This window comes from Sus scrofa, chromosome 7, assembly GCF_054392235.1.
Source record: "Sus scrofa isolate SSC_HxYL_T2T_F1_AM1 chromosome 7, Sscrofa_HxYL_maternal_Yorkshire_Landrace_v2.0, whole genome shotgun sequence".
NCBI classification, from domain to species: domain Eukaryota; kingdom Metazoa; phylum Chordata; class Mammalia; order Artiodactyla; family Suidae; genus Sus; species Sus scrofa.
Window position 1 is genome coordinate 63528063 of NC_139389.1, and position 27401 is coordinate 63555463.

Sequence of the window (27401 nt, forward strand, 5' to 3'; positions counted from 1 at the left end):
GTGATGGATGGTGAAACCCGCTGACAAGTTCAGCCGGAGGGACCTCCCCTGCTGTGGCGGCGGGAGAAACACACAAGCAGAGGGGACCCGGGGCGAGCAGTCAGGGCGCGCGGGGGAAGCCAGTGGGTTCGGTGACACGACAAGGCGCGCTACTCTGCTTTCCCCCCTCGGCTCCCTCCTCTCCTTGGCCGCTCGCCTCCTTCCCTGGAACTTGCCGACATCACTGTGGAGCACCAAAGTTTCCCGAGGCTCCGCGCTGGGTGTCCCAGAATCTCCTGCCGACCCCTGTGAGCAACACTCGCAAGGGGAGCAGGGCGCCGGGAGCCAACTTCTTGGGAGGCCGAGTTCAGCATTTGGACAGCGGCTCCGGGACGCCTTCGGTCAAGCGCTTCGAGTTTGCAGGCGCACAGCCCAGGGCCGGGAGGGGCGACGGCGGTGGCCCTGGGCCTTGGAGAGAGGCAAGGCTCAGACTGGAGGGCACCCCCTCGTTCTTCACGGGACACGTTTCCCCAAACTAAAATATCCTTTCTGAGCTCACACGGGGGCTCTGGGATCGGCCGGTCCAGCGTGGACATACCCCAGCCTAACCGACACTGGAGCAGGGGAAAAGGTTAAACGTCCCCTTTCAGCCCAGAGAGTAGGTGCCCCCCATCCTCCCAGCTCTCCATTCTCCCCAAAGCTTTCTCCCCGGATTCCTGAGCCAGAGCTGCCAGCGAGGCTGCCCACCCGCTGCTGCCAGGGTGCCGGTGGCTCCGGGCGAGCCTGGCGGCGCGGCGGGAACGGAGGGCTCGAATGGCGCTGCGACTCCCCAGAAAAAGCTGTGAGGCTAGCGGGGCGGGGGAAGGGAGGCCCGGGGTGCGAGGCCGGGCGCCCCTCGCGCTTGCCTCCGCCCCCTCCCTTCCGCACTGGTCCGGCCGAGAGGAGGGGCGGGGAGAGCCGCGCTGACGTCACTGCGGGCCGTGCCCGCCCGAGAAGGCGGCGCTGAGAGCGGCTCAGAGCCGGGAGAAGCCGCGCACCGCCAGGAGCCCGAGCCGCCGCTGCCGTGCCTGCCACCCGCCGTTCCCGGCCGTGCATCCGCGGGGCCGGGGCGCCTGGAGAGCGGCGGGAGCCGGGCCTGAGCCTGGGAACGCGCCAGATCTGGGGCCGCGGAGCCGCTCTCCCCGCAGCCGCCCCACCCCCGCCGCTACCTTGCGGGCCCCCGGCCCCGTTCCCGGTCCGTAAGTGCCACTGCCCGCTGTGTTTCAGTGAGGCTGGGGAGCAGGGGATAGGGCGCCAAGGCGGTAACCTCGCCTGGGGCAGCGTCAGGGAGCTGATCTGGATGCAGAGCGGGGGCTGGGGCGTCCCCTTGGGCAGCAGCAGCGGCTCTCAGCTCCCCGTTGCCGCCGGGCGGGGTGAGGAGCGCGCTCTGACTGCGGGTGGAAGGCGGGATCAGCCTCTGGGGCCGGACCCACCATCCCCTACAAATCCTCAAGGCCAAGGTCAAGGGTCATGGGGCAGCGGAAAGCGCCCAGAGGTGAGGACTTTGGGTGTGCGGAGAGGAGAGGGGCGCGGGGGGCCGATGGAAGTTGTGGGACGGCCGACGGGTTTGGCATAAAGGAAATGTTTCCAAAGTGAGGTTCCCCTTAGTCCCTCCCCCTCCCTCCTCTCAGCCCCTGACTTTCCCCTTCCTTCTTATCCTCTCCCCCACCAAAGAAAGAAAGAAAGAGAGAGAGAAAAAGAAAAAAGAAAGTGGCTTCCTGAAAAAAAATTTTTAAGAAATAATGCAACACACAGCACCCACTCTAGACAAGATTTATGGCACACTTTCCCCTTCTGTAATGGGAAGTTGTTGGGAAATCCTTTCTACTCTGCTCCTCTCTCTATGCCTCAGAACAGGCCTCTTGGATCTGTTCGAGGGTGTCTCTGCAGGCTCCTCCAGCCCAGACTCCAGTAAGCCTGAAAAGAATGAGGGTGGCAGTGGAGGCTGAGGCTGTGGGGAAGGGCTTCTGTGGGAGAAGGCTGGGTGGGTCCAGGCTGGTTCCCAGCAAAGCAGGGAGGTAGCAGAAGCTGGGAGTCGTTCCAGGTCAGACACGGGAATGGGGTGTGTATCCAGAAATACACAGTCCAATTGTTTGTGACTGGAGAGAAAGGAAGATGCTGGGGCTGAAAGGGAGCCCCCCTTCTGAGCCCTTCATACCCTGAAGGAGGTGGTTTCTCTAGCTATGCACAGGGAGAGAATGGAGTGTGTGGATCTGGCTTTCAATCAAGGAACGGAGGCCAGAATATAGGATAGGCTGGCACTGAGGTGGTGGTATCATGCTAATCTCCACCACACGAGTCTCTATGTCAGCTGTTGGGGACCCCAGCAGAGGGGTGCTGCTCTACCCATGCCTCTTCAGGAGGGGTCTTTCCCAGTTCCTGCCTAGCCTGTGTCTCCCCAGAGCCCACACCCTGGATGCCTAAGCCTTCCTGAGGAAAGGGAGGCTGGATGTGGGAGCCATGGAGCGCACCCCAGCCTAGCTGGTCATGTGTATGTGAAGGTGGATGAGGAGGCCCCAGGGGCCCAGGGTGCAAGGAGCTGAGTCCACCTGAGCTAGCCCAGTGCTGGACTTTCAGATCTAGACAATTGGAAGATCAGCTCAATCAAAGCTTGAGCCTGAGGAAGGAGCAAGAGCGAGGGAGGGAGCAGTGGGCAAAGGGCACTTTTGGACTTGGCCTAGGTTGGGCCAGAGACACAGTCTTCTAATGAAGGGCCAGCAAGGCTCCAGAAAGGGGTGCTGGTTCCAGGCTGAATGTCAGGCCCCATGGCTGCATCTGCTTGGGCTGGAGCTGGGGCAGCTCCATCCATCTCAGGCTCCCATTCTCTGGGTCATGGCAGCCTAGTAGCAGAATCACTGGTCCTGCACAAGGCTTTTGGCTAGGGTCAGAACTGCCCCCTCACCCTCTATCTAACCTGTTAACTCATTGTGTTAGAAACAGGGGTGGGGTGGGCCACACCCCTGTGGTTGCTAGGGCCATTTCGCTGAGTTGTGCAACCACCAAGAGGAAAGAGGAACTTGAGCCAAAGCCACATCTGGAGCCCAAGCAGTTGAGATTGCCAGTGGGTACCAGAGCACCTGTGTGCATGTGTACATGCACAGGGAAGGTATCTGCAACCTGCCTTAGACCAGCTGCCAGATGAGTGTTTGGGCCAAGTGTGGGAGGAGGGGTTTTCAGGGTCTGGGAATCTGAAGGCTTACAAGGCACATGTGTGGCTGGAGCACGAATGGGCACTTCTGTAAATACAGGTGTTGGGGGGAGCTCAGGATCCCCTCTGTCCTTTGGTGAAGATTCAAATATGAAAAATGAGGTACCTGGCCCTCCTTGGAGGTGCCTGGGAGAGAAGACACCTTGTGGGGAGCCACCTGTCAACATGGTTCTCTCTACAGCTACTGTCCTTTTCCTCTGCTAGCTGCTGGTACCACTGGAGCTGGATTTGGGACTGTGAGGAGGAGGCTGAGGAATGGTGGGGCAAAGGAAGTGGGTGGCCAGCGGCTCTCAGCACCATGGCCAGGGGCAGCCACCCACTAGCACTTTGGTTTCTGCACCCAGGACCCAGACAGCACAGACTGCTTTCTGGTAACCTTGGGGCCCAGTACTGGGGCCCATGGCCAAGGCCAGGGGCTTCACATGGGACAGAGCACATAGATGCCATTCCCAGCTCAATGTGCAGATGAGAGAGTGATCTCTGGCCAGGCCTGATCAGGTTCTTCCCACTAGGGTTTGCAACCAGCTTGCCCAACAGCCTATCACCTCCGCTGGCAGTGGCCAGCCCCATACAATGCAGCTCCACCCAGCATCAACCTGGACCATCTCCTGGGCTCCCAATTAAGCTGTGCATGGAGGCCAGCCACCAGCCCACAGAGACTACAGTCTACACTGACCCACCAGAGCAGCCTTCTCCCTGAAGCTTATGCCCCCAAGGTCGGATTTCACTGTGGCTTCCTTCCTGACAGTAGCACTAGGATGGCAGGGTACTGCAGGTGGAGATGTTGCTCATTCTGGAGTGATCCCGTTCAAGCAGGGCATGGGACCGTGGCTGGCCGGCCTCACTTGCTCCCTGCCAAAGGACTCGGTTTCCCAAAAACGGTAACAGAAACGTGGCCCTGCTGACAGTGGCCTCTTGCTCCTGAACTCAATCCAAATCGAGCTTTTAATTCTTTTTCCCAGAGCCCCCACCCGCCCTCAGCTTGCCAGTCGGGCCTCCGGCGCCGCTGTTACCGTGAGCCTCGCCGAGGAGCCATTTTGTGCAGCATCCTGCTTAAATCACACTCCGAGGGGCTCCTTCTTCGCTCTCTCTCTTCCCCCACGCTCCCTCTCTCTCCTCCCTGTCTCGCAGGTGAACAGTGCTTCTCCGCCCTCTCCTGCCTCCGCAGCCCCACCCTTCCCACCCAGCATGGCCCTGGAGGACTAGGGCTCTGGAGGCCACCCACACACGCACACCAAGAAGGGGAGACAGTGCAGGTTCCTGGAGCTGCAGGAGGAGGGGAAGCAAGGGGCGCCTCCCAATTATGGTAATCCTTTGGAATTAACTGTCTCGGGCCCAAATTCGGGTGGTTCCTTCCCCAGGGCTACTGTCAGCCTCTCTCTGCTTCTCCACCGTTGTGGCTCTGTCTAGGTTTTGTTCGCTTTCTGCAAAACGGGATGTGTGTGCAAAATGGGATTTGGAGAGAGATATGTAAATGCCAGGTCTGGTCTGGCATAAGCTGCCTGGGATGGGAGTGGGATGCAAGCTGCCTTGGATTTATGGTCGGGACAAAAATAGAACAAACCTGAGACAAGCGGTGGGGCAACAGGCGCTTGACAAAATTGAGAACTCGGCAAAATGGAGATGTGTCATTTTTAGGAGGAAAGAGGCGAGAAAGGGATATTGAGAAAAATCATGAAATCCTTTCCAAGCCATCTTTTTTTGCCCTCATCTTTGGGACACATCCTGCAGAGTTTTGCCTGGCTGAGGGTGGCCCAATGCCCCAGGCTCATTCAAATGGACCCTCATGGGTACTCTGCCCAAGCTCTCTGGTGCTTTACTCAGCAGCAGCGGAATTCTGGTTGGAGAAAACTGGTGTGGTGACTGCTGAGAAGTCAAGAATTCAACTGCTTGCTCCATAGCCAAATCTTTCCCTAGCTCTTGGATTAAAATAAATTTTTCTGGGGGCATCTGGGAGCAAAGACTTTTCATATTTAATTTTTTGCCTCCCAGGGATGGCTGGTGTGGAAAGGTGAATCCTAGTGCCCAAGGCTGGAAGGTAGCCACAGCGTCAAGGAGAAAAGGATGATGGCTGTGGTAAGCAGGAAGGGGCGCCCATGGGCCACTCACCTGTGGAAGGCTGCAAATGGGGCCTCCAGGTCTGCCATCAGGTTTAGCTGGGGGTGATTCTGGGTGGCAGCCCCTTCCCCTGTTGAACCACTTGCAGGGAGTAGGCCAGGTGTGTGCTGAGAGCTCTCGAAGAAGAGCTGAGGCAAGGCTTTGTGCTTTCATTTTGCAATGAATTTAACCAACATCCCAGTTCTGGTCTAAGATATCTCCAAGGGGTGGGGTACAATCAGTTGTATCTTCCTAGACTTTCTGAGAGAGGAGAGACCCAGCAGTCTGGTACTGAGGGTTGCATAGCTCAGGAGCCTCTGCGCGCGCCAGGCACGCACTAAAGGGTGGGACACCCACCCACGCGCTCCAGGACATTTAATTCCTCCCTCCCTTCTCACTCAGTCTCTGGTGCGTGGGCTGGGTCTACTGCAAGGTGCTGGGCGTGGGAGAGGGAATGGGAAGTAAAGGTGAAACAACTCCTTCTCTCCATTCTCAGGGCCTCCCAAGTGCGTACTTGGCCACCCTAGAAAGACCTTCGCCACGCCCCACCATGAGCATCCCCAAACCTTGCCACCGAAGCTCCCTAACTGATGGTCTGCGGTGGCACTCAGGCTCCTAGGAGCTTGGGGAAAGGCAGAGGAATGAGGGGAAGGGCCAGACGGTGCGCACCCAGAGGCGCAGCCTTAACGCTTTCGAGAGCAGAGGGGGCGCTCCCTGCCCTCCCAGAGGGGAAGCTGTGAACGCCGAGGCCATTGTAAGGCTGGGTGGTGCGGAGCGCGGGAAGGGGGCTGGGATTTGAATGAGAGCCTGTGATTGGCCGATCCCTGGACTGACGTCACTTCCCCGCGGGGCGATTAGCCTGGGAGAGGAGGGCTGGCGGTCCAGTGCGCTGGGGGCGGCCGGGGCGCCCGAGGCTGCCGGAGCGCACCGCGCGGGTGCCCTCAATGCGCCCCGGGACGCCGTCTGAGCGGGCAGCCGGCGCTGGTGCCTGGACGCACAGATCGGGGAGCAGGGGAGGAACGCTCTAGGAGGGCGAAGGAGGGAAGGATGAAGGGAACTGGGCGGGGGCTGCTGGCCTCGGTTGTAGGAGTCAGTGTGTCGGTGTGTCTGTCGGTCCGCTCTGGCTCTCCGCTTGCGCCCGGGGCTCCGAGAAAGACGCCTGCTCCAGTTTCCGCGCCCGGTGGGCAGCGGCACGTGGGGCCAACGGCGCGGCAGCGGCTGTGGCGAAGGGAGGCCCGTTTCTCTCTTTGGTTATCTAGCTGTATGAGTGCCACAGAGCCGTCATAAAGCTAGATAACCGAAAGTAGAAATGACTCTCACAACTTCTGCGTTTGAGCGCCCGCCCCGCCTGCCGCCCCGGCCCTCATGAGCCAGAGGAACCCAGAGGAAGCCAGTGCCCGCCCAGTGGACTCCAGCTCAGCGGAGCGGCCGCGCCCGGACCAGGTACCTGACCTCGGCTCCCTTTCCCGGGACGCTTTCCGTACCCTGGAGGAACTTGCCAGCTTTCCCCCTACTTCTTCTTTTCCCCGCCCCCACCCCATCCCGCAGCGTCGAAGCTGGAACCCCAATGTGGAGCGGGCCGGGGGAAGGGAGGGGGTTGGGGTTGCAGAAGGGTCGCTGGCGGGGAAGGCGCCAGCCTTCGCCTTCACCCCATAAATCAGGCTGGAACAATCCTCTTCCAGAGTTGCGGACGGGGATTTTGGGATGCAAATGTGATCGAAAAGAGACAGCGGCCGTAGGGGGTGGGAGTGGGGGGAAATGAAAGGGTGGGCAGGGGGCTGCCCTGCCACTAACAATGCGCCCTTTATCGAATTATTCGACGAATCGGCCCCTGAGCGTCATTAGCATACGGCTTGGGGGTTGCCAGAGCCTCGCCCCTCGGTGAGGTCAAGTTCTTGATAATTTGATCACTTTTCACGGGCTCTGGCAGCTGCCTTTGTGTGCAGTTGGGGGGTCTGTGTGCAGCGTGAAGCGGAGCAGAACTGGCGAGGAGTGCGCTCAATGGCAGAGGCCGGGCGGGGGCCTCCTTCCCCGACGGGCCAGCCCTGCCCTGCATACAAACCAAGCGTCGGCGAGCAGGCGGGAGGGCCCTAGCTCACCCTCGAGGCACCTCTGCACCAGCCCTGGCTCGGCCATTCTGCCCGCACCTCCCCAACTTTCCCCAACGGTTAGGGTGCAGGCAGGCTCCCTGCACCTTCCCATTACTCTCCTGCAACCCCCCCCCCCACACGCAAGGCAACATAAGATGTATTACAATATCTAGCAAATAAAAAAGCAATTGGGGGAAATCTGCATTCCGTTCCCATGGCAACCCAATGCAGCACACCCGGCCACTCAGGCTCCCAGCCCCTCTTAGCTGATGTGGGGAGTGGGATGCGTCCCTGCTCTCTGCATGGGCATCTGGATCTCACCCAGCACACTGAGCTGGGGTGCCTCTGGAAGTCCTTATCTGCCTCCAGGTCACTTTCCTCCTTGACACCTCAACTTGTCCTGAAGCTCAGGGCTCCCTGGAAGCTTGGGGAACCACCTGGGCTCCCAGAGATGAGTGACTGTAAGGCCCAGCCCTGGACCCTGCCATGCCTCTGGGAAGAAAGGTGCCTCTGTGAGTTCAGACCCCCTGATGGTTGGGGGGAGCTTTCTAGGAACCTAGTTGTGTGAGTGCTATGACAGGCAGGCTGGAATAGACTTGAGCCACCACTCAGACATGACCGTCCATCTCATTTCCCTTTTACACTAGAGGAAACAAATCTGGAGGCCTAAAGTGACTCTTCTGGGGCCTCAGAACTCAGATGTGCAAAACTGGGCCAGGCGTTTTTCCGATCTCTGCCCACTTCATTCTCTAGAGCCTCTCCCTCAGTGATTTATATGGCTGATACCCAGAACCTGCCCAGTCCCCTTTATGAGGGAAACCTTTTTCCATTTTCATTCCTCCAATCCTTTTTTTGGGGGGTGGGGGGGGGCTTTGCCTAACGATTTTCTTTTGAAAATAGGTTATATGTGTAAAAGGCAAAAATTCAAACAGTACAAAAAAGAAATCTATTGACCTGGGGAGGGAAACTATGAGGCTGAGGTGGATAGTGGAGGGAGACTTTTCACTGCATCGTCTTTTGAATTTTGAATCACTCGACTGTATTAGCTATTGAAAAGAAAATTAAAATAAGAAAACAAAAGACCTGGCAGGGAAATTCAGTTGCCCTCCCTCTGCCCCAGTTCTCCTCCCTAGAGATCATCACCAGGTAGAAAGGTTTTCGTGGACCTATGTGGCACTCTTCTCCCTCATTTTAAAAGGCCAGTCTCCCTTTTTCCAGGCAAGAGGCGAGCAAATGATCCAGGAGGCCCTGGGCAGCATCCCCTGGGCGGCCCCTCCCTTCTCGCGCACCTGGGAGCCTGTGCGCTAATTATGACCCCATTTCAGAGGAAACCGGAGCAGCTCTTCCTGCTTCATCACCCAGTGCTCCCTGCCCCCTTTCCCTGCCAGCTGGCCCTGGGTCTGGGGCTTTAAGCTTCCCTTCCCGCCATCCCTATCCCTTGCTATTTTTCAAGAACTAGTCCTTCTAGTAGCCCAGTGGATTTGCAGCCTCACAGCTGTGCCTACACAATTCCTATGAGGTTTTTGTTTTTTAATTAAAAAAAAATTTTAACTGCAGGGTCCCAAACTGGCTGGCCAGTCCTGAAATCTGGGTCGGGGGCAGCAGAGGAGTCTAAGGCAGGGAGAACGCTGTTTTCTTTCCGCTTTCTACGAAATCAAAATCATTGCTGCAAACCTCCGAGTCAGGGAAGGATCAGGCGGGGGGAGGGAGGCTTCCGCCGACAGAGAGCTCCGGAATTCGAATCTCACGGACTCCAACCCACACCCACCAGAAGCGGCCCTTGGGCGACAGGCCAGCTGAACAGATTTGGGCCTCTGGGTACGAAATGCCCATCTCTAACAGAGCCGTGTTCAAGTCCAGTCTGGACACTTGAAGCCAAGGCACAGACTCAAAATCAGTGCCTCACCCCATCAAACCTCGTCTGGCTTGCCCAGGCCCAGAGGAGCAGGCTGGCCTTGAACCCTCTCTACTCTAATTCCTATGCCCCAGGGAGGCCCACCCACAAGCCTCCTCTGGCCACCAGGCTCTCCATCTTTGGGCTTCATTTTTGCCGCAAGTTTCCTCCACCCCACCCCACTCAAAAAGGCTTTAGGGAGCCTGAGAATGCAACTGAAGCTGCAGCTTGGAAGCCAGGAGTGCTTGGGATCTCATAGACGCTCCTCACCTAACCGCTATGGTTTGACATCTAGAAATAACGAGCTCAGTAAGGTCCAGTGGCTCGCCCAAGGTCACCTGCAAGCCACTGGTGGGGCAAGGATCAAGACGGCCACCGTGCTGAGCGAGGCATAAGGGCTCCCTCACTTGTCCACGAACTCCCAACAGTGAACAGCTATAGCACCAGCTGGGCCTCTGCCCTGGCAAATGAAAAGCTGGCATCGCTGGGCGCTGCGGAAAATCAGGCGGCGGCGGGGGCCAGAGGCCTGATCTAGACTGGTCAGAGAGCTCTTCACGGCCGCGGGCCGACCTCCCGGGAAATGGGACCAGAGCGCAGAGGGAGTGAGGCCAGAAGGCCTCCCAGGGCCCAGCCGCGACGCTGAAAAGCATGAAGGGTCGGAATTAGGCGCTCATTTAGCGAGCGTTACTAATCCGAAGTTACAGCGCTAATTCCCTGATCCCGCCGCTCCCACACGCAGCGCGGGGATTAGAGGCGCGGCCGCCGCCCGCCCCGCCCTCACACCCCAAACGCGCCGCCCCGCGCCCTCGGGTCCGCGGGCTCAGGGCTAATCCACCGCGCTTGCCGGGCCCGAACGTGCGGCGCGCGGGGCGGGTCCAGCCGGCTGGGGTGTGCTGGCCTGTAGGCCAGGTCCGAGAGAGGCAGGGAGGGGACAGCCCCTGAGGGGCTGACGCGCCCTCCAGAAGCCAGGCGACGCGGCGCGGGCAAGCCCACCACCCGGATTTTTCCAACCCGGCTTTGCGCACCCACAGCAGCGGCCCCATGGAGGCAGCGGCGCCATTTTAATAGTCCTCATTTCCCCCTTGGCAAGTCTCTTTCTGTCGTGTGTGTTGGGGTGTCTCTTACCCCTATCCCGCCTAGACTTCAGCCCCCCTCCATCAGCCTGGATAGAGTGACCAATCAGCTCTGGCCCAGGGTGGGATGCGCGTCACCATGGCGACAGCCAGGGCGCCCTGGCAGTGCCGCCCATCACAGAGGGCGAGTCTTCACTCCTCCTGGACAGGGAGGTGATGACTGGCGGGGGCTGGAGGAAGGCAGAGGCACCTCGTCCCCTATCCGACCCCCTTCTCCCTAGGGTCAGTTCATCTTGGGTCAGACAGAGGGAAAACGGACGATGTTGGCAGGGCCTTGGTGGAGACCGGAGCTGTCTTGGGAGTGGCTCTTTCAGGAGTTTTCCCAACCCCCAGGGGGTGCTCCCCTCTGCCTTTCTCATCTGGGTCCATAGGACTGCTCTGGCCAACCTCTCACGCTCTTCTCTCTCATTAAGAGAGTGGTGTTCAGGGGCTCTCAGAGGTTCCTCCAAATTGCCTTACTCTTAAGTGCTGTGATTGGGGGCAAGTCACTTCCCCTCTCTGAGTCTGGGTTTTCTCATCCATCAGATGGACTGCTGTGCAGGCTCAAGGTAGACACTGAGGGCACAGTAGGTGTTCTATCGATGTTAGTGCCCCTTCTCCCCTTAAAAGGAAGGGCAAGATGTTTGGGGATGGAACTCAGAACTTGGGGATGTCCTTTCTGTCTGAGGCAGCCAAGTTTGGGTGTCTCGTGGCTTCATAGAGAAAGCTTTTTATCTCTCCTCCAGACAGCTGGGAATTGGACAGGAGGGGAGGGTTTTTCAAAATAGAGTCAGGGTGGGGGATGTGGCTGGAACAAAACCTTGGTCAGTGGCTCTGAGAATGGGCTGCTGCAGCTCCCATAGTGCTGGCTCCTTCCTTCCAGGCCAGTCCGGCTTAAGCACCACTTTAAGTGGTCCGGGCATTCACTGGCCAAGCCCCTCACCGCAATTGAGCTGCAGGGGTTTGAAAAGAGGGCCAGGGCCTCAATGACAGGACCTTGGGCCAGGCTAATTGGTTTTGGTTCAAGGGGATACTGGATTTGTGAAAAGCTCCAAACTGCCTTTCCCACGCCAGAGCCAGGCCACGGCTTTAAGGAGATGGGTTCGAGGAGCTTGGGGCCAGGCAAGAAAGCTGAGAGCCAGGTGCCTCCAGCTGATGATCCTGCTCTAATGGGCAAGAACTCCTCTGCTTGGAGGGTTGAAGGGTTGTAAGAAGGCATTTCATGGGTGCAGGCAGATCCTGCTAACCCTTTCTCACATACACAGCTATGCCACAAAAGGGACCCTCTTCTCTGAACCCTTGGTGTGCCTTAGTTGAGGAGCAGCCTCACTTTCCCCCACTGGAATCCTCCGTAAGAGAAACCAGCAATTGCTGAGTTTTAGTTCTTGTCCCCAGGGCTGAACCAAATCTAGCCAATAAACTCTGCAAGAATCCTGGACTCTATCCTGAGGCAGGCAGTGTCCACTTCTGTCTCTTGAAATGTCCCTAAACCTCCCTGGGTCTGAGCAGAGTAGAGATGGGAAACAGGGAACCTCAAGGTACTTTTTTACTTTTATTTTAAAATAAAGGGTCAACTATTTCTTTACAGTCAAAATTAAGCATTAATTGTATTATGGCAAGTCTATCATTATTGTAGATAATAATACTGTAAATGCTTTGGAACATAGGTCTTGATGTGTACCAAGATATCTATGTGTTTGGACCAAATGATTGCATATCTGTATATGTAATATACCCATCCTTATATATGTGTGATCTATATACTGAGTCATATACTTGTATAACAATCAGTTATGTTAAGGATGGCAGTCCGGTTGAGGAGGAGCTATAGAAAGATCACTCTTATTTAAAATGGTGCATTGATGGAGACCAGTTTTTCATGGTTCATTGTGTGTTGGAGGGAGCATTCCTAAGTAATCACCAGCTAAAGAAACTCCCTACCCCTTTCATTATCGTCCACATTTTGCACCATGCTTGCCCACTTGAGGCACATGATAAGTAGGAGAGGGAGACTTTGAAGAGATATAGAACTCTGTATATCACATTTCCCACTTTTATTTCAATTTTTAATTGCCCAGAGCCTAATTTCTTTGGGTCTCTGCTGATTTGCACATTCGAGATTCATGTGTAAATATGCATGTGGCATGTGTGCACGCCTGGGCTTCTTTACCACAAAGTGTGTTCTCTCAGTGTTTAAATACACACAATCCACACAGACACACCATTATGGGCTTGCGTATTTGCCTCTTCTCTCGAATTGGGTTCATTTTCCCTTCGATAATCCTCAAACCCATTAAGCTCCCCCCCCCGCCCCCACAAAAAATTGCCAACCCTACCACAGACCACTGGTCTCACCCCACTTCTCCAGCAGGCAGCTCTCCAGGCGGGAGCTGGAGTGAAGGTTCCTATTAGGCAGACTTCATTAATGTTACCAAATATACCCCAGCACATTTACTCATCTACTATGAAGTATTATCATAAATAATTAAAATTAAACTGCACTTGTCAAAATAAATGAACAAAGTACAGTTAGTGATGTCTTTGCCTTGATTTGCTTGCCTTGGGTTGGCTTATTCACTAATTTAAGAAAAGAAGGAAGAGCGAGGGAGAGGGGAGTTACGAAAGAACAGACTTGCGGGGGAAGGGGAGAAGGGGCGAGAAAGAGACGGGGAAACCCCTCAGTCACCTGCCCTTGGGTTTCCAGTCATTAGGGCACACTCTGCCCGGCTGGAATGCAGTCTCTACCGTCAGCTCATAACACATATCGAGGTGTGCAGGTGGAAGGAGGGATTTCTTTGTTTACCGAGGAATGGCCTGGGAATGGGCGAGAGGATTGCCTTTGGGGATTAAGGAGTGGGCTTTGTTTTTATGAAGGGTCTTACTTCTTTTCTGAAGTTTTCTGCAGCTAATTGATTCAGTTCAGACATGCCTCCTCCCTACCCGGCCAGCCGAGGCTGCGTGTTTGTGAGAAGAGCACAGGCCCCACATCCCCATCGGCTCCCGCCCCTTTCCCCACCATGACCCTTGCAAACAGTGTGAACCTTCACGTGAAGGAGATCACAGGCTATGGGAGAAACCCCGTCAGGGGCTGAGACTTCTGTATGTATGTGTGTGTGATACACTGCCACATACTTAGACACCGCCATGTCTATTATTAGAAGTATAATTCACATATAGGAACAGATCACAGGTGTACAGTGGTTCTGGGCATTCTGACAAATGCATTTACCCCATGATAACACTTCCCTCACCCCATAAACTTCCTGGCTGCCTCTTCCGATCAATCCCTGTCCACCTGCCTCCTGATAGCTCTGACCATGGATTCCTTTGACCCATCTAGAGTTGTATCTACATAGAATGTCTGCCAGGACTCTTTAGGAGATTTCATGTTTGCAGTGGCCTTGGGCAAGGGGTAAACACCCCCCCCCCTCGGATGGACCCAGAAGCCAGATCTGTAATTCAATTTTTTTTTTTTTTTTTTGGTGGGGTGGCTGGTTTGAGGTGGTCTTCATGCAGGATAGCCCTGCTCCGACCAGAGGTCTGTTAAGGATGGGGGACTGGTGAAGCTCACACGCTGCAGCTTGCTTCCCATCCGAGGCATCCAGGAGTGGAGGGAGAGCTGTTATGGAAGGCGCTGGCTTTGTGCTAATTAGAACTTCCTCGCACACAGGCACTGGAGCCCCTCACTGGTCAGCCTCACCTCCCCCTATCAGCTGGCAACCTAGTTTTTGTTCCCCTCATGAATTAGGGGGTGCTGTGAGTGGAGCTGCTCTCTTGTCTCTGGCCAAATGCAGGTTCTTTGTGTGTTGTAGGAATGTGTGGGGTGGCCTTTTCTGAGCCTCCTCTGTCTTGTTAGGGTGGAGACGGACTGCACGTTGGAAAAGGGGTTGGCCGGTCCCCTGGGCTAGGCTGGTCCCACACTCCTGCAACTCGGGTTTGTTTTGAAAAGGACCTTTTGCTTCTGCCCTCTGGAGAGTGTGGCTTCAGACCCTTGGCCCCTCCGTTACCGTTACCCCCATTCTGAGTGTCTCCCAAGTCTGTACCCACCCATCTTAACCTTCAGCTGCCATCTTTGCAGTGTCAGGAAGCCTGGGGGTGGGGGCTGTCTCCCTGGCCCTCTTCTGAAAAAGCCCAAACTTTTTTTTTTTTTTTCGTTTTGCCTTTTCCTTCTTTCACCTCCAGCCCAATGGACATAATTTTCAAAATGGAGATTGTCTCTTATAGAGGTTTCATTAAAAAAAAAAAGGAAGGAAAGAAACATTAACGTCACAGTATCGTCATTTAAAGAAAAAGCATCTCTCAGCTTGGAGGCTGGGGGAGTTACAGCTTCCTGTCTGATTATCAGTTGGGATGAAATTTCTTGTGGGGAACCAGAGACAGGGGCATTTCCTTACCATGCTCCTCTTTTTAGCTCCTGAATCCCCTCAGGTCTCCACTGGGGTTGTGTGTAAAAATATCTGCTCTCCTTGCCCCTTCGTCTCATTTTCTCCTGCTTGAATTATCCTGATCAGAATACAGGTCACCCACTTCTTTGACTGTGTACACTGGGATTTTAAAAATCAGGAGTGGACTATTGGCCAGCATAAGGCTTTGCCAGGTTCCCTCAAGGTGGTGGACCCAGGCTAAAGAGGGTAGAAACAGGAAATACCTCTGGAGCGCCCAAAAGGGCTTGAGGAATTCCCACATCATGGCTCTTGGGGACGGCAGGAAGATTGGCTCTTCCTGGCTTTCCTTGGTGGCCTTTTCTGCCCCTAGGGGTGACAATCCTGAACCGAGACACTAGCGTGGACTTCAGAACAGTCCTGGACTGTGGTAATAATCCAGCAATCCAAATTCCAGAAGGGTGGCAGCTATGGGGTGGGAAGGATGCCCACACCTGGGAAGCAGGGTTTTAGGGCATGTATCCTTGACAAGTCACCTCCTCTCTCTGGGCTTCTGTATCACCATCTGTGAAATGGGGATAGTAGGACCTGCACCTCCAGGGGTCATGTGAGGAAGAAATACACAAAGTGCCTGGCATGCAGTAGGTGCTGAGTAAATGACAGCTCTTTCTGCAGGGTTGGACAGAGGGTACACATAAATGTCTGGATCTGAAATTTAAACCTCCACCTGCTGCAGACTCAGTGAAAGCACTAACAGAAGTCCAGAATCCCTTGGAAGAAATGACCAGTGCCTGCCATGCATAATGGGCCCCTGAATTGGGAGGCAAGACACAGAACTCCAAGGAGCAACCCCTTTTGGAAGGCTGGAATGAGTATAAAGTGTAAAGTTCCAAGCCTCTCTCACTGGGGAGGAGGACATATAAATGTCTATAGGTTTGAAGGGAGCAGGATAGGGGTTGACTTCCATGGCCAGAGGTTGATTGTCACCAGGAGGTCCCTGTCAGTTCGGGGGTTCAGGATTTCTAACAGCTGGTGCCTGGAGTCCCAGCTCCAGCAGGTTCTGAGTTTCAGCACTCATGAACATTGCTGTCTGGGGGGACACCGAGGTCATTCTGGGAACTCGATGGCAGGCTCAGAATGACACGCTGGGCCCTAGGTGCACCCAGGTGCCCCACCTCAGGGCTGTCCATATCCGGAGCCTCAGCTCCAAGTGAGCAGGGCTTTGGTCCGGAGGGCTGACTGCCAGTTGCGCCCTATCAGGTGGCTGGATGCCTGGCCCACTGGCCCATAACGAGCTCCGGGCTGGGCCCGCAATTCCCTCTTGTCACCCCACCATGCTTCTATCTTGCTTCCCGGGAGGGCAAGGCAGAGGCGTGCAGAGCGCCCCGCGACCTCCCTCCTTGACGTGGAGGATGCACGTGTCCCCACTGCCACCTTCCAGTCGACCGGGGCGCTCTCTGGGGGGGCCTGGGGGCACCTGATGTCTCCTCTCTGTTTTACAGCTACTTCCCTGCAAGAGCTTCGGCTCCTCAGCGCCCTTCTCGCGGGCACGAACTAACCGTGGGCACAGCTCTCTCGCAGGAGGGCGCGCCGGAGGCAAGGTGAGTGGCCAAAGCCGAGGTATGGGAAGAGGAGCTGACTGCCTGCATCCCTGCTCCGCCCTGAGTGCCTTCAAAAGCGGGCTGTCCAGACGGTAGCCCTGACATCGGGCGAGTCCAAAAGCAGGGCGGTGGAGCCGCTGTGTGTTAACTTGGGTCGCCGGCAAGGCGCCCCTCCTCCCCGAGCCCAGGTCACACACAACGCCCTCTGAAACGACGTAACAATAAATACACTTACTGGCTAGTCGCGCTTTGCGATACACTTCGGCAGAGCTGGCGCAGAGCATGGCGTGTAGCACACAGTAGGCGCCAAGCAAATAGTGGCTGGAGGGGTTCTGGCCTCCGACGCGGCTTCTCGGACACACCGGCTCCTGGCGTCGGCTCTCGGCGACAGCCTGAGGCGCGCAGTGGCCAACGCCTTCCCCGCTGACCGGGGATGCGCGGCTGCCTTCCGCCCGCCCTGCACCGGGCAGGCCCCGAAGGCCTGGGGCCTGTGCCCGCGCCCCATCTGCAGGCTGCAGGAAATGGAGCAACCGGCCCAGACTCGGGGGCCGAGTCTCCGCAAAGCACGAGTCCTTTTTACGTGCTCGTACCTCGTGTCCACCCGGGAGCCCGGGCCTACGGCCTTCGGAACCAGAGGCGCCCGCAGGCCCCAGAGCGCGGGGAGCACCAACGGGACGCGCGGGGCCCGCCGAGGGAGGCAGGGGGACGCGGCAACCCCGCGGCCGTGACCCCGTGGCCGAAGGGAGGCGGGGAGGCCACTTTGAGAGCGCGGGGTGAGGCGGCAGGATGACTGCGTGGCCACGAGGTGGGTGGCGGCGCCGCCGCCCCGCGGAGCTCCTACTCGCGCTGCCCCGCCGCGGCAGCACAGAAGCCGGAGGCGCGTCGAGCGCGTCCGGCCCCGCGGTACCTCGGCCAATGCTCGCCGAGGGCAGGCAGGCCCTCCGGGTAGTAATTACCCCGACGGGCCTTGCGAGACGGCCGCTGGCCGCCGTTCTCCTTCCCGCACCCCTCAGGCCCCTCCGTGCGGTTGCCCGCGCCCCACAGGCCGCTCCGTGCGCTACTGGCCGAAGCCGCAGAGCCTGGCGGTGCGCGTTGGGGCCGCGGCGGAAACTGAGGCGTTCGGCCCGATCCCGCCTCGCTTACGTGCATCAGGCAAGGGCGGAGACGGCCTTCGGGCTCGACCTGGCTTGAGCGGGCGGGACGGAACCACGATGGTACTTTGGAGCCCAGAACCGCGGGGCTTCACACCCTCGCCTTATTTCCGGGGAATGTCGGGCGCGTGGATACCGCCCGCTTTTGCTTGAAACCACGAGGCCCGAGTGGCGAGCAAGCCGAGACCACCTTGTCCAGACCTGGGTGTGGTCCCGAGTGCATTAATGGCTGGACCGAGTTGCAGAGAGCCCCGCCGACAGGGAGGGCGGTCCGGCGACGGCCTCGCGTGGGGCTGGTGTTGGGCGCTGAGGACGCACCATTCCGGGTTGCTTTGGGTCCGTTGCCGAGGAGGCAGGAGGAGGGCGGGAGTGACCCCGAGGAACAGCAACTTTGAGCTCTTACTCCTCCAGGGCTTGGCTCAAAGGTCAGAGCTGTGGTTTTTCTTCTGTGCACCCTACCCCCCACCCCAAACCTGGTTGAATAATTTGAGCTCAGTCGCTGTTGTTCTAACTGCCCCGATTGAGCCACCGCGTCTTTAAGGCAGGCTCCACGCATATGCATTTGTACAGACTGACTAAGAAACTCCAGTAATGTCCGTTGTGTTTTGAGTCCTGCTTTGTGCCAGGCCCGGTTCTAAGTACTTAACAGGCATTGGAGCTTGCTAAGTAGGGAGATGATTGCCTCTTCGTGATTTTGGCTGTAGCTTGGGTGTGGTAGAGCCAGGATGTGGATTCAGGGCTGTCTGCCCCAAAGCCTGAGTTCTTAACCACAGGCTGGAGCGCTTGCATACAACACAACACATACCTGGATTCATCACCATTGCTGTCTCTTCTGTCAAACCCGCACCCACCTGTCCTGAATCCAAGCTCCCATCCCCACATCGCAAAGGAGGGCTCTCCTGTCACCCCACCCCCAATCTCCTGGCCTAAAGCTCTGGCCTAAAATAAATGTTATGATTTAATGTTGTGGTTGTTCTGAGCCTCCTAGCAGCCAAGACAAAGAAGAAAACATGATGATTTCTAACCTTGTTCAAAATAGGAAACCCATCAGGATTTTTGGAGATAGACATTTTTCCCCCTCTGTTAAGATTTATTTATGGAAGATTTAAAGCTTGGCGATTATGTAGGTCAACCTCTTATGTCACAGATGAGGAGCCAGCCTAGAGAGGTTAAGTAATTTTCCCTAAGGTCATGAAGTTAGCTAGCAGAGCAAGGAATGGGAACCAGGGGTCCCGATTGATTTCCAGTCCAGATTCCGTCCTTTCATGAGGGGGGCTTTCGTGGGCTTCTCAACAATGGTTTTGTTGTGTTTAATGACACCTCCACCCCCCCAACCCCACCCCCGCTATAAGCTCCTCAGACCTGCATCCTTTCTTGTTCCTTCTCTTCCCTCAGATCCTAGTGCTGGGCTGGGCTTATCATTGTAGGTGTCTGTAAATATTTGATAAATGCGTGAGCAGTTCTCAGAGTGGCTCTCTGGTGCTGAGGAGGTGGGGTGGAGGGAGGTTCTGGTTTCAGTTCTCTGGGGGGACTTTGTTTTGTTTTGTTTTAATGTTGACTCCTGAGCCCATGATATCCCTAGACCTCTCTCTTTTGGCAAATGATATGAACTGGGTAGTGTATTTTCCCTTTTGGCAGTTGTCAGTTCCTGATTGTCCTGGTGGATCCATTCTTTTGTCCTTTTTGGATGGAGAACACCCTTTCTGTGCCTGCCCAGGTTTGGTTCCTCTGGCTTAAGTATGAATCAGAATGGCTCATCAGATGCCCCAGAATTTATACAGATTAGCAGATTTCCATGGCTCACAAAAGGTAGCCTTTGAACCCCTAGCATGATAACTGTCAGTGCTGAATACATTTAGTGAACCTGTCACTGGCCAGATTCTCTGCAAATTTGTCCTGGGAGGTTGTCACCCCTTTGTGGGGGAGGAGGGTCTGCTTCTTGGTGAGGAGCCCCTTCTTAGCCAAAAGGCTCCAACAGATCTGGCCAAATCCTGACCACCGTCTTTGGCCAGGCTCTGCCCAGGCATTGTAGGGTGGAGAGTTGAGGCCAGTTTATAGCTAAAGCCCCAGCTGTGGAAGAAAAACAGGGTTCAGTTCCCCAGATTAGTTACTGTCTACAAGGATTAAAGGCCCCAAATAGTGGCTGGCCTCTCCCCTCCTCCGTGCCAAGGGAAGACATGTAAATACAGCCGCACGCCAGCTTAGGCAGTAGATGTGTATAAATCGAATTTAGCAAATCAGATCATGGTTTAAACGCACTATTTAAAGCAGTCCTGCAGTGAAGCCTTTTACAAAGGGAATAATCATTTTGTGATGCTAATCATCAGCCTCCAATTTATCTCCTTTGTAAGTTCAGATGTTGGTGCACTGGGTGTTCTGAAATTGGGGCGCTCTTGTGTAGGGCCCGGGTGATGGCTGTCTGCCTTCTTTTTCTGACCTCTCATTTGAAATGGGTGCATGTCCTTGTTCTCACTGGGGGCCTCAGGATGCTTGTCACTTAGCCTGGTAGTTCTCATCCATCCCACTTGTCTTTTTATAATCGGATAGAGCCCACCATTCAGCTGCTCCTGGCTCCTTTTCTGAGCTTTTTGCCCTCCCTGGGGGTGCGGGGGGGGGGGGGAGTTATAAGCCCTGCTGTTCTCAGGGTATTAGAACCAACTCCCTCTCTGATCTGAACATTCTTTTTGTCTCCCTGAAGCTTCTGGTGCCTCTGGTGCTGATCATAAAGAAGATCTTAGAGCTGGCTGGACACACACCAGCCTCTGCATTTAGTAGTTGAATTAAATGCGAGCACTTGCTGGCTGAATAGGCACGGTCCGAAATATTCTCCCCATTCACAGGGAAATAACTGAGGTCTGGATGTTAAAGTGACTTTTCCCACAAGTTAAAATAGAGACTCAAAGGAGAACCTGTCTCCTAATTGCTATAAAAGTGTTTTATACACTGAGCCATAGTGCCTTTCTGTGCAGAGAAAATATAATCAGGGACCATCTGGGCGGGAGAGAAAGAGAATGAAGAGAAAGCGATGGATCAGAGTGGAATAAAGGAAGTGGGCAGGAAGCCGGGGGCCGCGAGGAGCCTGACCTTGCTTAGCTCACAGGCCCTGATGTAGTGTCTTTGTCAATGCTGCCACTATTGGCTCGTTCCTCAGTAATTATGACTGTGTGTTGGCATGGCGACTCGGAGTAAGAAAACTAGAAGCACTGGGTAAAAGCACGACTTGTTCTTGCCTTCCAAAGCAGAGAGGATCTTTTGTGGGGAGTTCCTCCAGGGCGACGTGGTAGAAAAAATACCCAGACCCAGGGCTGGAGTGTGGGTCTTTACACCCCATAGGAGCCAGGTGGCCCGGCTCAGCACTGGCACACACAGGGGTCCTCTTTGGGCCTTGCCTCCCAGGCAGAGGTTTCCCAGAGCCCCCTCCTGTTCTTTCTGTTGGTCTTTGTTCTGAAGCTTGTGATCTTAAGTATATCTAGCCTCCCTGGGTGGTCTGTTTCAAGGAGTTAAGTTGCAGTCCCCTTGAACTTGATTTATCATAAAATGATCATTTCGTAGGCCAGGGGTATTTATCAGGAGGCTGAAAGGAAAGGCTGATGGACCCAGCTGTAGGGATGGAATCTGGGGCTTTCCTTTCTGCCCTTTCCTTAGAGACTTGGGCTGCATCTTCATCGGAAAATGCGGGAGGTTACTGGAGTCATGAGTTGTGCTTTCTGTTAGCCTCACCACTATTGATCTCCTGCAATGTGGTCTGTGGGACATGCTGAAACGATAAGATTGGGTTAAATAAAAGGTATTAAAATTAGCTTTATCTGTTTCTGCTTACTTTTTGATGTGGCTCCTGGAAAACTTTTAATGATACAGGTCACTCGTATTTTCATTGGGCTGGACTAGAGAATCAAGACCTCTTCCAACCTCCAGGGCTCAGTAACTAATCCTTACCTACCCCTGGAAGGCCTGTGGCCACAGAGCTCTGTGCATGGAAGAGCCAGGCTGGAGCCCGATGCAGAAGCTCAGGCCTTACGGGGCTTCTAGGGAGTACCTGGTACAGCCTCTTAAACAGGAGTTAGCCCTCAGTCCTTTGAGGCAGAAGGTCTGAATCCACAGGCAGCATCATGCTTTTCAGCTTTTTGGGTCCGGGGCCACAGATGTAGCGGATGATGGGAGGGCATTTTCCCAGGTGTGGAATACCACCACCACCACCCCCCGCCCCAATCCTGGTCCTCTCAGTGATTTCATTGTCCCCCAGATGTGTGGACACCACGAGCAGGGGAAGGCAGCCACGTATCCCAGGTTTGTGCCAAACACACTTTAAGCTGATTTTTTTTTTTTTTTGGCCTAAGGCCTCCTTGTGGCCCCTCCTCTGGCTACCCCTCCTCCCCTCCACCTCTGCTGCCTCTGTGAGCTGAAGCTTCTGGGATGCGCCTTGGCTCAGAGCCAGCATCTTCTTGGAGAAGCCTCCTGCCCTGGCTCCTTGCCAAGCCTCGGGTCTTCAGAAGGATTTTGCTGGGGAGGCACTAGGCTCACCCTGCTGTCCGAGGGCACGGGGACCTTCTTACCTTGGAGGACTCCTGGCTGTGGGTCCTCTCTTCCTCCCGGTCCCCTTTCCTGCTCAGAAACTTCAGTTTCCTACCCTGGAAACTCTGAGCTGGGTTAAGAGTCTCCGAGCCCTAGTAAGCCTTGAGTTTATGGAAAAAAAATAAAAAAAGTCTCCTCGCATGTCAGGGAGGTGAGGCGTGGGCAGCCAGGAGATCATACTGAGTCATGATAATGGTGACAGGAACCATTTATTGAGCACTGATGCTGTGCCAAGTTCTGTGCTAGCACTTTGCATCCTTTATCTCCTTGAAGGCCCATCTCTTGGGGAGGAAAAAGAGCGATATATGTAATTTAAGGACATTCCTTTTATAAGCCGGATGTCATTGGGGTGATCACATGGAGTACATCTCAGAAGCTACAGCTCTTAAGTAGGTGGCAGTCTGGGTCTCCTGTGAGTCCTCGTCTCCTAGGGAGTCAGCCTGGGCTTTGGGAAGCAGCCGGAGCTCATTTGGGTTGCTAGAGCAGGTTGTGTAACATCTCCTGCTTTGGGCTGGTAATATCCATGGATGACCCTGGTGGGAAGGTGTAGTTGGAACCCTGGGAGCCTTGGCGAGGTGGTCGGAGGAGTGAGAAGCATCCCACCCAGTCTGGGCTTCCTCGTAATTGTCTGTGTGGTCTGTAGCCTGGCTGTGCTTTGATCTGTAAAGTCAGGAATTGACTCAAGCCCACTGGTCTCCCCATGGTGCAAAGGTTGAACCTCTGGCTTTTCTGCAATGTTACAGCCCCCGAGGTAGTATTCTGTCTTCTGGAGATGGCAAAGGGATCCACACCCTTGTGTGGTCCTAAAGCAAGATCGTTAGACCATCTTCCCGTCTGCCCAGTTTAGGGGCACAGTCCAGGAGAAGTGGTGCATATGCCCCTGCAGGTGTGTCATTTGCTTAGGGAGTGCTCGGAGGTTGGGAATACAGAGGGAGGCCTCATTAGAGCCCCCCTTCTCCTTGAACCCTTCCTTTACGCCATCTTTTGTTGTTTCTAATCCACTCCTCTCTCTTGTGCTGTTGGATTGCAGGCTCAAGATCATGGCGGGGTGAGGCGGTGTGCGTGGCTCAGTGGGCGTCCGGGTCTGTGACCTAGTTCAGACCCCTCAGCCGCACTGTTCCACTTCTCTCGCTGAGCCAGTTTTCCCATCTGTAAAATTAGAGATAGTAATTAATACCTTGCGGCACTCAAGAAATGTCAGTTTGGGAGTTCCCATTGTGGCTCAGAGTTAATGAGCCCAACTAGAATCCATGAGGATGAGAGTTCGACGCCTGGCCTCGATCAGTGGGTTAAAGATCCAGCATTGCCCTGATCTGCAGTGTAGGTCATAGTCAAGGCTCAGATCCCGCATTGCTGTGGCTGTGGTGTAGACTGGCAGCTGTAGCTCCAATTTGATCCTAACCTGGGAATGTCTGTATACCATGGGTGCAGCCCTCAAAGAAAAACAAAAGTCAGTTTGCATCCCTATCTGCTGCCCTAGAGTATGTGCATGGGGCAAGGGTGGCACCAAGCACAGGTGATGCTCTCGCTGGTGGGCCCCACATCTGTAATGGGTTAAGGTGCAGGGAAAGTGGCAGCGAGCAAGGGACTGAGCTCAGCTCTCTCAGTCACTCGGTTCTGGTGTTTATTGACTATCAGTTCCAAGCTCTGAGGTGCAGAGAGAACCAACCCCAGGAGAACCAACCCTGACCCCTCAAGAGCAGAAACCAGCTGAAGGAAGCACACATTCAGGGTGTATGTAGCTTGACTGAGTCTGTGGGAGTTAAAAGAGGAGGAATTAGAGTCATTGGAGCAGGCTCATTGTACCCAAACAGGCCTTCTAGGCTGGGGAGGGGGAGGGTCCCCTTAACAGAGGTTCAGAGGTGGGGATGGAATGGCAGGCGGAATCCCACAGGACTGGGCCAGAGACCTGGGTACGAAGAGCAGGTCCGATGGTGGAGGCCAAGATCAGCAGGGCTGGAGGGCAGGTGAAGGAATGGCCTCATTGCTGTGAGAAGGATGGGTGTGGGGTGCTGCCAGGCCAGTCTGAGTCACGTAGACCCATCCACCCTGGGTGTCTCACCTCTGATGGCTCTTGGCCTGGATTTCCACCAGGGCTGTGCCATGGAGCCGAGAAATTGGAGGTCTTCTCATAGCAGGTGGTATTTTTCTCACTGCCTTCATTTATTCATTTGGCTTTTATTGACCCTGTACTATATGTTGGGCACTGGGCAAGGCCTTGGGGATACACAGAAAAGAACTACAGTCCCTTTAAAGCCCAACACTTTAGGCCCAGCACTTTCAAGCTTGTGTAATATGGAATTTCATCTACCCATTCGGGACAAGAAGGTCAGGCTGCGGGTAGTGGGTGTTGGATTAGCCGGCATTGGGGGTATGACCGTTCTTGCCCATTTGTGGCTTCCTGGCTTCCCTGTCCATACCCCAAAGAGCCTGGTAGAGCTGGGTCAGAGGCCATTTCATGCTTTTCCCTTGGTGACCTTAAGCTGCCCTTTACCCTGAGCTATAACTTTAATTTTCCAGATTCCTTTGGTTCTCTATAGAACTGTGACATCGCAATCATCTTTTCTTCATTCAAAAAACAACTTTGAGGAGTTCCTGCCACTGCGCAGCAGAAACAAATCTGACTAGGAACCACGAGGTTGCAGGTTCGATCCCTGGCCTAGCTTAGGATCCGGAGTTGGTGTGCTGTGGTGTAGGTCGCAGATGCAGCTCAGATCTCATGTTGCTACAGCTATGGCGTAGGCCAGCGGCTGTAGCTCTGATTGGATCCCTAGCCTGGGAACTTCCATATGCCACGGGTGTGGCCCTAAAAAGCAAAAAGCAAAACAAAACAAAACAAAAACCCCCAAACCAAAAAAAAACTACAACTTTGAGGAGTTCCCACTGTGGCTCAGTGGGTTACGAACCTGACTAGTATCCATGAAGATGAGGGTTCAATCCCTGGCCTTGCTCAGTGGGTTAAGGATCCAGTGTTGCCACGAGATGTGGTACAGGTTGCAGATGTGGCTTAGATCCAGCGTTGCTGTGACTGCGGTGTAGGCTGTCAGCTACAGCTCCAATTCGACCCCTAGCCCAGGAACTTCCAAATGCCATGCGTTCAGCCCTAAACACAAAACAAAAGAAACTTTGATCCTAGGAATCAACATAGCAGTAACGTATCAGGATTTGCATTTGAGACTGATAAGGAGCATCTTAAATGCGATCAAATGATAAGTTACGTCTGGATGAATTCACATACAGAAGGGTTCTCCTCCTTGGAAGAAATTCAACATTGTTTGGGGGCTCAAGGCTAGAATTCTATCCTGGTTCTGCTCAGACCGGATCCTGAGTGCAATGGCTGACAGGTGAGCCTGACTCTAAATTAGCAACAGTGGGCATCCAGCTGCCTTCTTTCAACACATCTGGCGTTTGGAAGAGTATTGGAAGAATATTCCATGTAGCTGCTAGTTTGGAGCCCACCCTGTAAGTACATCTACCAGCCACCAGCCCAAAAGCCCAGACTTAAGGCTCTCTTTCCCTCACTTGCCTCCCAGGAGCAGAAAGGCCAAGCAGATTTCATCTTGTTATTCCTGCTTTGGTGGTTTTCTTGTTGAGGTTAGTGTGTATGTATGTATTTAGAAAGATGAAAGTCTAGGAGTTACATGGCATTTGTGGTCAAAGTACTTGCCATAGATGTAGGAGCGACCATGCCACTTCCCAATGTGTGGATGGCGGTTTCAAATCTTTGATTGGAGTCCTTGGTCATTTGGAGACTCTCAGCAAAGTATCCTCCCCTCAGCTTTGGTACAGACCCGCCAACTTGCCGGTGGGCAAGATGAGTGTGTGTGAAACAGGCCTTCCTCTGTGGACAAGAAGCAGGTAGTAGAGTTCCCATTGTGTCTCTGTGGTAATGAACCTGACTAGTATCCGTGAGGATGTGGATTTGATCTCTGGCCTTGCTCATTGGGTTAAGGATCCGGCGTTGCCGTGAGTTGTGATGTAGGTTGAAGACGAGGCTTGGATCTGGCGTTGCTGTGGCTGTGGTGTAGGCTGACAGCTGCAGCTCCAACTGGACCCCTAGCCTGGGAACCACCATATGCCGTAGGTGCGGCCCTAAAATGACAAAACAAACCAACCCAACCAAAAAAAAAAAAAAAAAAAAAAAAAAAAAAAAAAAAAAAAAAGACAAAGCAGGAAGTGGTTGCAAAGCAGTGCTGGACTCTGTTTCTGAAATCTCTATTCCCTTCCCTGAGAACCTCCAGAGAGGTTTGTGAGGGTGGTTTCTAAAGAAGATGCTGTGTTCTGTGTTCCCTGAGTGACAGGCCCACGGATACCCAGCTGCTGGTAAAAAGCAGCCCCCGCCCCTGGCCGAGTGGCCTCAAGCCCTGGTAGCTTCCTGTGCGTGGCTCTCTAAGAGGTAGTTTGGAGTGCCGTCTTTGTACAGAGATTACCCTTGGGTTTAAATGCGGTAGCCAGTTGACAGCACAGGCTTTTTGTCTCAGAGCCTCCCAGTTGCTGGTGCCTCCAGGACAGAGTACCTGCAGGGACCCCCACGCTAGCCCCTGATGCTCCTCCCTGGGGACAAGCCAGGAGCGGGGCTGTCACATTTCCCATTGTGTTCTCGTCTCATGTTCCTTCTGTCCTCTTCAGGACACGTTCCAGAGTCAGAAGACAGGGACAGGAGAAGCTACAGCCCTGGTGGAGGTGTCTGAAGATGGGTCCTGGCCCGATACAGGCTGTGGGCTATGTGTTTGTCTCTCTGTGTGTCTGTGTTCACAGGTCATTCCAGCGGCTGCTCTGACCTTTCTGCACAATGTAGTTTATGTGGCTGTAGACAAATGCTCCAAGGTAGACCTGGGTCTTGGATTACTGTTTTTTTCCTTCTTTGGGAAGAAAATAACCCAATTTGGAGAAGAAACCTAAAAAGGGAAAAATATTCTGGTATCCTGGTAGTTCTTGGAGCCAATTGCCTATTAGGTTGGCCCATAAGAAGTTTCTTTTTTATAGATCGAAACCAGTCAAACATTGGTGAGTTCATATGCTTCAACCTAAGACATTTCCTCTGCTCTGGGCCAGTAGCGAGGAAGCATTCCTTCGCCTTCCATCCCAGGAAGCACATTTTAAAGAATCTCTGAGATTTTTACAATTTGTGTTCCTCTTCATCCTGTATGCCCTTCTCAAAATTACTTTAACTGCAGGAGGAAATCACCCAGACCTGGGAATTCTACTGCATGCGAAAAAGATCCCGGCGAGTCTCCACTTTGCCCCAATGTTAAGACATGTCTCAAAATGCAGGA

General features: G+C 54.5%; 1 long non-coding RNA gene and 1 other non-coding gene across 3 annotated transcripts in view; both read left to right on the forward strand.

Moving 5' to 3' along the window:
• Positions 1-994: 994 nt before the first annotated feature.
• The window catches only part of LOC106510139 (uncharacterized), a 35265-nt gene continuing 8858 nt past the window's right edge, over positions 995-27401 (forward strand). Inside the window, exons 1-2 of one of the 2 annotated variants that reach the window (XR_014809220.1) lie at positions 995-6766; positions 16304-16402. This is a non-coding gene — a long non-coding RNA (uncharacterized LOC106510139). The other variant, XR_002345803.2, reaches the window with a different exon arrangement.
• MIR9-3 (microRNA mir-9-3) lies at positions 6558-6638 on the forward strand. Its single transcript, NR_128410.1, has one exon. It is a non-coding gene; the product is annotated as a microRNA mir-9-3 (primary transcript).